The sequence below is a fragment of the Scatophagus argus genome, chromosome 11 (genome assembly GCF_020382885.2).
Source record: "Scatophagus argus isolate fScaArg1 chromosome 11, fScaArg1.pri, whole genome shotgun sequence".
NCBI classification, from domain to species: Eukaryota; Metazoa; Chordata; class Actinopteri; family Scatophagidae; genus Scatophagus; species Scatophagus argus.
Window position 1 is genome coordinate 19,112,015 of NC_058503.1, and position 9,572 is coordinate 19,121,586.

Below are 9,572 nucleotides of genomic sequence, written 5' to 3' on the forward strand. Positions count from 1 at the left end.
TTCATGCATTTGTTTTTTAAGTTATTTCATGTCACTCTCATTCCGTACTTGAACCACGGGAGGGGGGTCGGGGTCACGTCAAGAAAATCGCCCCCCGCCCCCTTTTCCCAACTCCTTCCATCACCTGGGTCTTGGGACAAGCTTCAGGAGGTGCTGCACGTTGTATTTTTCCTTGATCTAAGCCATGGCTTTGCATGGGAACTGAACTGGGAGGCCTATCGAGCAGAAAGCACGCGGTGGAGAGCTTCCATCAGTGAATGATTTTGAATGAATGCCAGCATCTTCCTCCACAGGCAGCTTTGAATCTTTGTCTCAGTTTTCTAGATTTTTTGTGATTGATTGTTTGTTTGTTTGTTTGTTCTGGGGGGAGGGACAGGGGCAGTTTTTTTGTTGTTGTTTTTCTTAATAGTGGGCATTGAGGGACTGAGGGATAATACTGCAGTGAAAGTAGTGATAACATAAACAGACCTTTGTGGCAGGGATCTGTGATAGCTGTCAGGCGTGGTCAGTGTACTGTAGTCCCACGTGTAGTAACTGGATGCTACACTGTGCCAGCCTGTAGTTAAGAGTCTCGAATGCAAACGTGTTTAAATTCCTCCACACGTTCTGTCTGACAAACAGTGAAGTCCTTGTATGCAAAGACTAGTGTGTGACAAACCAACCAATAAGTTCCAGCCAAACGTTATCACGGTTTGATGTCATTTCTGTCGCGCTCTCTTCTACATCTACAGAAACACATTAGCTGGGTAGTCTGAGAAGACCTTTTGTGAACTGACCTGCCACCTTTACAGCCTGAGTGCATGAACGTCCTCGTGTTTTAAATTTGTAAATGAGGATGTACTTCCAAGAAACTTTACTGCAGTGAATTCCTCTTTCCAGCTGTAGGAAATGTACGTATGTGTGAGTGTGTGTGTGTGTCTGTGTGTGTGCACGCGCGCGCACATGCGTGTATTCTGTGTGTGTGCTCAGACGTCTTCAAGCATCCTCTGTGGAAATCTTCACCAAAGATGACAATGTCCATGTGTTTCCCTCACTTTTTCTTTTTAAATCGACCCGTTACTGTTTGTTTTTTGTACACCCACTGCGCTGTGTACTTTTGATTTGTACAAAGAAAAAACTCTGTATTCCATTCAGTGTGAGGGGGACTTAGCTGTCAGGCTTCTTAGTGCATCTGTAGCTGTCGGTGGCCACTTGTATATTGTGACCTGCAATCATTATTGCTGCAGTAGAGTACTTCTGTGTATATAAGGAATGACAAAACCTGTTTTCCTGTGCAGTCAGCTCATCCCACCCAAAAACTGTTTGAACTCCTCCCCTGTCGGTGGGATTGTGAAGATGTTACTAAGTATTAGTGGTTCTCTGTGACTCACTGGGCACCATAAAACATTGCACTAACACTGCCGGGGTTAACAGGCTTCATCCCCGTTGTAGCCACCAGTGTTTTTTTGTTGTTGTTTTTGTTTTGTTTTGTTTTGTTTTCAAAATATGCAGTGTAAGGTGCCTCGGCTGAAAGTGGCGTCAACCAGCACGTGTGATGTCATATATGTACCCCCTTGTTTTTGTTCTTTTTTTGTTTTTTTCTTTTGCTGTTTGGTTGTGTCATGAGTCAGTATTAGAAAAGCAGGAAATGGGAATCTTGAATTCAAAGTAGAAACCTTGTAACTTGAGCCCAAAATAATAATCACAGAAGACAGGTGATCCAGTGCCACACCCCCCCCACTCCCTCTGAAGGGTAGACCCACACCAAAGTCACGAGCAATACTCCTGATGTCTCCTTTAACGTCGCCAACAGGAGTCTGGATGAAGTTTCCCTCCTCCGCTGCTCCTCCTGTCTTTGTTCTCCTCCCCTGTTGTATTGTGTCTCTACAAAGCTGTCTGAGGGTTTTTATTTTTTCTGTATTTTCCCCACTGAAGAGACTGCCTGCTTCTAGAGTTTTGTTTTTCTTTTGTCTGCACTAAAGATGTCAACTGATGATGTCATGATATAAAACCGTCCCCGTTTATGGATTGGATGGCAACTATCACAGCAAGAACTGAACTGCTTCTGCTTAACCCTTTGTGAATCCTCCTCCATGATGGCCAGCTACCCCCGCCCCCACCCACCCCTCTCCTTACCCCTGCAGCTGCATCTGTAGTGGGTTTTTTCTTCTTTGGTTTTATTTCTTTTGGGGTGACTCCTGAATGGCCAGCGTTTGTCCACTCAGGAGTTTCAGAGCCGCCGCTCCCCGTTCGCCCTCGCTCCAGCTGTCCAATGTGTGAAAAACCAACAGAACTCACCACCTTGCATGTACTACCAACACTGAAGCTGCACCTAGCATGATGACAAACTTTTAAAGGACTCGAGTAGAAAAAAATAATAAAAAATAAACAGCTAAAGATAGATATATAAAACGAACAAAAAAGAATAAAAGAGTTCTTAGTTTACTTTTGCACATGGTTGGCTTTCATTCTTATCGTAACCTGAGTGTGTCTGTCTCTGTGTGTCGCTAACAACCTGACAAGAGTGGAGAAAAGATATCAGCCAGCAATGTGCACACTGAAAGGTTCATACAAGATGCTGTCAATCACAATGCCGGATGTCAGTTCTTGAACAAGGGTGAAATGAATTGTGTCACTGTGTTGTTTTCAGGCGTCGCCACAAGAAATATCATAGTAAGGTAAATCGTTTATGACAACGTTACTGATATTCGGAAGTTCCCGAGAGAAATGTCTCCTTGGTGCTCATGGATTTCATACCAGAGATGTACCGATACTGCTGTTACTTACAGTCATGCATTCCAAATAGAGGTATGACTACTCTCACATAACAAAGTAAACTGATTATGTAAAACTTACATACCAGTACACTGTGATATTATTACAGGGCTCATATTCAGACCCACATATTCCCAGAGAGACTGCATGTAGTGGGTGCTGGTCCAGCAGGTGTGAATGTCTTGTTGCAGTCTTATTCAGTTCATAATATCGTTGCAGTCAGCTCTACTTTTGTCATCGCTGCATATTCTAAAATATGTCCAACTGAACTGACGAGAGGTTAACATCACATTGCTGTAAAAAGGTACTGGGTGTGTTTAAGGGAGTAGTTTTATGATTAGGAGTAGCACAGTATTGGACTGATATCCACTACTGGCATCGGTGTATTAATTAAATATGGCAAGAAGAAATATGGTGTCAGTTGGACTCGAGGTGAGGCTTGATTAGTCAGACTGATCTTCAGCTCACACAGAGAGCGAAGTCAGGTCATACTTTTAAGATATAGATGTGTCATGCTTTAAATTAGATGCAATCACACAATTTTTGATCTTAATTCATCTTAAACTTGCAAAACTGGGATATGTCAAGATTGGTACTTACTAGTTAGTGACAGAGCATATAGAACTCCAATTTTTCAAATTTAGTGAATAAATCAAAATCAGAATTCCTTTATTTATCCCCAAAAGGGAAATTCTTTTTCGTACAGACATTGCACTTGCATAAATCTGAGGAAAGTATGGCATTTTGAACAGGAAAAGGTGGAATTCACAGAGGGCATCTTCCCGAGTGTGCTGGAGTGTGTCTGTGCGTCAGTGTCTGTTCAGTATCCCTGCAGATGCTGCCATCAGATCAATAATAAATCACACATCAAGCTGAAAACATGGAGCCCCTCTGCTCATAAGTCCATTGACATGATGAAAGCTCATGAGAAAGAAGCTCCAAATGGTAATAAAAGCTGAACGCAGTTCAGTCTAAAACATGCTAGAAACTCTCTCGTCTTCAATAATTCAGAAGGCATCTGCTGAATCTTAATAGCCCCTCTGCTGTTTACATAAGCATTAATATTATCGCATCAACCAGGGTGCGAGAACCACCTTTTACAACAGATCATGCCAGTCATGCGCACAAAATATGCCACAGGCCATAATATGCCACAAATCATCGTGCCAGGATTTGAGACAAACTGAAGCCAAATACAGAACATGTATCAAACTTAACATACACTATATGCACTTTGGTCCCACTTTGCAGCTATATCAGCTTCCACTCTTCTGGGAATCTTCCACAAGATTTTGGAGTGTATCTGTCGGATTTTTTGATCATTCATGCAATAGAGCATTTGTAAGTCACTGATGTTGGACCAAAAGGCCTGGCTCACAATCTCCATTCCAGTTCATCCCAAAGGTGTTGGATGGGGTTGAGGTCAGGGCTCTGTGTGGGCCAGTCAAGTTCTTCCACACCAAACTCATCCAACCATGTCTTTATGGAGCTTTGCTTTGTGCACTGGGGCACAGTCATGCTGGAATAGAAAAGGGCCTTCAACAAACTGTCGGAAACATAGCATTGTCCAAAATCTCTTGATATGCTGAAACATTAAGATTTCAATTCAGCGGAAGTTCGGGTCCAAGCCCAACCCATGAAAACAACCCCTGTCCGAATACTTGTGTCTATATAGAGTCAAACGGTGAGGCTGCGCAGCCCTCTGGTGCAGTGTGTGTGTGTGTGTGTGTGAGTGTGAGGGCAGCAGCTTGTGCCCCTGAGAGAAATGACAAATCATTAGCTCTGGTCCAGAGGTAAATGGGAGCCACACTCTTTCAAGGCCCACATTTCCATTTCAATTTTCTGCTCAACAGAGTTGATGTATGTGGCGAATCACATGGCAAGACCACTGGCAGCCTCGGCCGGGCTCCAGCCTCCTGTTATTCACTGGTTAGAGTACCTTTGTGACCTTGTGTCTCTCTTTGTGTGTGAGTGTTTTATACACTGGTAAGCATCAAACCCGTTATCACTGAGTCCAAGCCAGAGAGACAAGTGAGGAGAATCTCGTTTAGAAACAGAAAAATAAAATCAACATTTCCATTCAGTTGTAACATGTTTCATAATATAAACTGACAGTCACTTTCCTAAACAGAAAGTAAATGCATTTGTATAAAGATGGCCAACAGCTCTTAACCAACAAAATGCCACAGATCCCCATGTGCCAATGATACAGAACTTTGTAGAAAGTTCTCGCTGCTGTTCCCTGAAAGTTTGGTAATCAGAAAGAGTTAATAAAATAGGAAAATGCAGTTTGAACACAAATGGATGCTGCCTGTCTGCCACAGAGTGAGAGACAAACTTAATGAGCTGCAGTGGGACAGACTGCAGCTGCTTCGGGCCTGACGTCCCTACAATCATAACAGCATGAAACAGCATTTTTGGCAGCTGAAGATATGTTTTGTACTTCAGTACACACAGGTAGTTACACTTTAATAAATTGCTATTTTGAATCATTTTATAGCCACAAGAAAAATAAAAGTTTTATATGTTAAGATAGGAAAACAAGCCATTAAGACCACAGTGGCTTGACTGCAATAGTAAATGATTTAATTGAGGGTGGGAGTGCTTTTTTCATTTACTTAAGTTTTTCTTTATGGATATATCCAAAGATTCTGATTGGTTTTTAGATCGTTGCTTCATGAAAGAGGAAAAAGATTCCTTTGTATGGAGTTGTTGTTTTCCTGAGGATTGCTGCATTTTTGTGCTAAGAACCTGTTTGTGCCGTCTCTTATCGGATTGTGTTGACAACACTCTGTGAAAAAAGAAGTATTTAGAAAAGAAAGAAAGGAAATCCAAGGTAGTCTTTTGGCAAAAACTTTGACAGATTAGAAGTTTAGTTCAAAAGAAAAATGACTCATTGCATGCTGTGTGTGCTGTGGCCTTCATGTTTGAGCATCAAATTCAAATTTCTCAACACCTGCAAAACTGATGAGGGTGAAATAAATTCAAAACACCACAAAACTCTGCACGAATATATATTTAAGAAAAGTCAAATTTCACAGGCCACTCAGCAGAAAGAAAGATCCATCCATTTGTAGTTACACCACACAGACAAAAGTATTAAGATGGGGTTGCTTTTCATGGGTTGGGCTCAGCCCCTGACTTCCGCTGAAAGGAAATCTTAATGCTTCAGCATACCAAGACATTTTGGACAATGCTATGCTTCCAACTTTGTGGCAACAGTTTGTTGAAGGCCCTTTTCTATTCCAGCATGACTGTGCCCCAGTGCACAAAGCAAAGCTCCATAAAGACATGGTTGGATGAGTTTGGTGTGGAAGAACTTGACTGGCCCACACAGAGTCCTGACCTCAACCCCATCCAACACCTTTGGGATGAACTGGAACGGAGATTGTGAGCCAAGACTTTTGGTCCAACATCAGTGTGTGACCTCACAAATGCTCTACTGCATGAATGAGCAAAAATTCCCTCAGAAACACAAAATCTTGTGGAAAGCCTTCCCATTGGAAGAGTGGAAGCTGTTAGAGCTGCAAAGCTGTCCCAATACTTTTGTCTACAAAGAGTCGGTGTGCAGAGCAATTGAGGCCAGGTCTACAAATTGTACAATTGTACCTGAACCAAGAATACTGTACTTCAATCTTGTATCAACTGAGTTTTCAAAATCAGCTACTAAGCAGCCACCCAACAGTGTAGATTAATTGACTTAACATCCACAGTCAGCTGGTAATTGCTACACCATCTCTTCGGCACCGTATTCACATTGATATACTGTAATTTACTTTGAGGTAACGCTGGTGCTGTGTGTGTGGGTGTGTGTGTGTGTGTGTGTGTGTGTGTGAGAGAGAGAGAGAGAGGAGCTCAGATGGGCTAAGTATTGAGAGGAAAGTGTCAAGAGGCGACGCAGATTGAGCTTATCTGTGAGCTCAGGCCTTCTTTTGTCACAAGTGCTCCTTTCTGATGAAGACTCTTTGAACCTGACAGAATAATTAAAAAAGGAAAGAGGATGGAAAAGCTGACATTTGCATTTTGACCTTTTTGATTTACGTGGCGAAAATTGCTCCCACTTTCCTCCAGGACACATTATAATATCAGCCTGCCCTTGTGTTTGTGTGCACGTGTGTGTGTTTAAGTTTGGTTTCACAGTGCATATGCGTGGGTGTACATCGCAGTTCTATATGCGCACAGGCAGTTTGTATTTATGAGTGTGTGGGAAGAGTAAAAGAATACATTTATGGCGTATTACCCAGCCACCTCTTCATTAAGAAGCTGTTTTCCAGTAAGCGGGCTCTATTTGAATAGCTAAATTGTCCAAGCAGAGTGCAAACGAGGACTAATAGCCCAGTGTCCTTGTCACAGGCAGTCCAAAGTCAAATGGAAGAAATTTAGTTTGTGTGTGTGTGTGTGTGTGTGTGTGTTGGGCAGCATGTTCAGTAATAGCAATTCTGTAGATTCAAGGTTTCTGCTTTGTGAGGAGGATGGAGAGAAAGAGGACAGAGAGAGAGAGAGGAGGAAGAACCTGGTGAGAAAGTGAAGGGATAGTGAAGTCAGGATTGTTGTGGTGGCAGGAAAACAGGAACTGTTCAACTGAGAAGAAAAAAACACTTTTCACTCACAGTAGAATTTCACGTGCATGTGAGATCCTAAAATCAGCCCCGTGCCAAAGCATGATTACATACGTCTACCTATGCTTTCACCTGGAAAGAACAGTCGTAACACACAAATCACAAGTAAAATATAATGTTACTCAGTGTGCATGCAATGATATGAAAATTCACCTGCCTGGATCCAGACAGTTAACAAGTTGACAGTGAAGTCTGTTATCAGGCACTCAGGAAGCCTAACAGGTAGCTCAGCCACTCTGTTCAGGGTCAAGTGGCTGCACCACCAATCAGGCTTAACTGAACTTGTGACTTCAACAACATAAACTTAAATGTTTGTGATATTAAACAAACTAGATATAATGTGTGTATTAGTGAGATTTAGAGGTGCTGGGAGGAAAATTTTATTGCCTTTAGAAAGACATTGGTTAGCTGTTTACCCATGTTTTCTGTCCTTGTGACACCGTTCTTAGGTTTTTAGTTTCGTGTAGTAAAATAAGACAAATTATAAACAGAAAATTTACATATAAAGTCAGACAGTAAATCTTTCTGTCACACTGTCCTTCAGAGCGCTTGTACATTTCTAGCCGGCACCGCACGAGTGTTGCCGAGTTGTTTCTTCAAGGCCAAGACTGTAAACAGGTCAGTGGGGCTCCGGCAAAAAAATATTATTAATGTGTTTTACATAAAATACACAAATGTGTGCATACACTTCTGCTGTCACACGTGTACTCGTTGTTCACTGTCAACCATACAGCATGCCAAACATTTCTTATTCAGGAAATTTGACAGGTAGTTATCTGTAAATACATTTTTTTCTTTCTGTTTTATTTCCAAATTACTTCGAGCAATTCAGTTTTCTTTCCAAGCACTGGGAGATGGATTTCTTATTCCTAAAGAAATGATTTTTGGAGGCATGAAGTTGTGGGAAGGGTATCGAGGGCAGAACTTCCTTTGCAGAGCACTGAAACAGCACTGCAATGAGCCAGACAGGGAATAGTCAGGGAAGTCTCAGTCAGAAAACACATTTGTTATGAACCCAGAAGTGTAAGTGTATGAAAGTTCTAGAGAAAAGTAGTTGAGGGGAAATAGTTGGAAAATCTCAGGAGCTTCTGAAGAATCATCTTGGGTCCATCTGCAAGACAGAAATCTGAAAAACATGAGAGAAAAGCAGGCGCACAATTGCTTCAAACGTCTGCGCTGACTGTGAAAAAGGGGAAAAAAACACAATGGCAGTGTGAATAATTTAATCATTTCTCAGTGATCAGTTCCTTTGGTAGATGTTAAGGAAAAATCATACTGAGGAATGAAACTTCCTGACCCATCTGGAGTCTGTTTCCCGTTTTTCTCTGAATTCAGAGAAAACAAGTGGGTGTTCAGGAGGCGTCTCGTTTGTGTTTCGAGTGGATGTTGCTGACACCGTGGCAGGTTCACAGACCTGCTGATGATAGATTGTCTGTACCCGTCAGCTTGCTGCTCTTTCAAAAGGTGAAAGCACAAGAATGCACAGCACAGTGGAGCCATGACAATTAAAAACAGCTGATTAATCCTAGTTATGACAGCAGAAACTTCATCTGTGCCACCGCAGCACCATCTCATTCTGTTGAATTGTTAAGAAATGCTGTTTTTGCAGTCGCCTTGGACCACCATTCAACAAGAGAAATAGAGATGCACGTCTTTGGAGAATTATCCAGAAAATATAGCTAACGACTGCATGTGTGACAGCGGAATGACTATCACAGTTCAAGAAGAGAAGCTCACACAGCAGAATATACAGCAGAAAGACGAGAAACTGGCTTTGCAATGCAGTGAAGATAGCTGACTGTGTGATGTGTGATGTTTGTAATGACACACCTAAATATGATAACTTTATATAATTCACATAATCAAACCTAATGAATACCCTATTTAGCATGCATAATGATTAATACCAATCTGATTTTAATCTAAATAGTCATAGAATTTTGGACATTTATATTATTCTGCCACCTAGTGGTGAAAGTGCACCACTATCTGTGAGACCTTATTGCATTATTCTATTTTCTGTTAAATATCTGCTCAGACTGTATACATTATTTCACTGTTGTTGTCACATGGAAAAAATACAGAGCCTCTGAAGTAACCCTCACTTTCAGCATGTATGCCAACAGTATCTGGCTACTTTTTAACAGGTTCATGTTTTCAAAAGGTCCACTCTTTAATTAAATGTCAATAAAAAGGGCA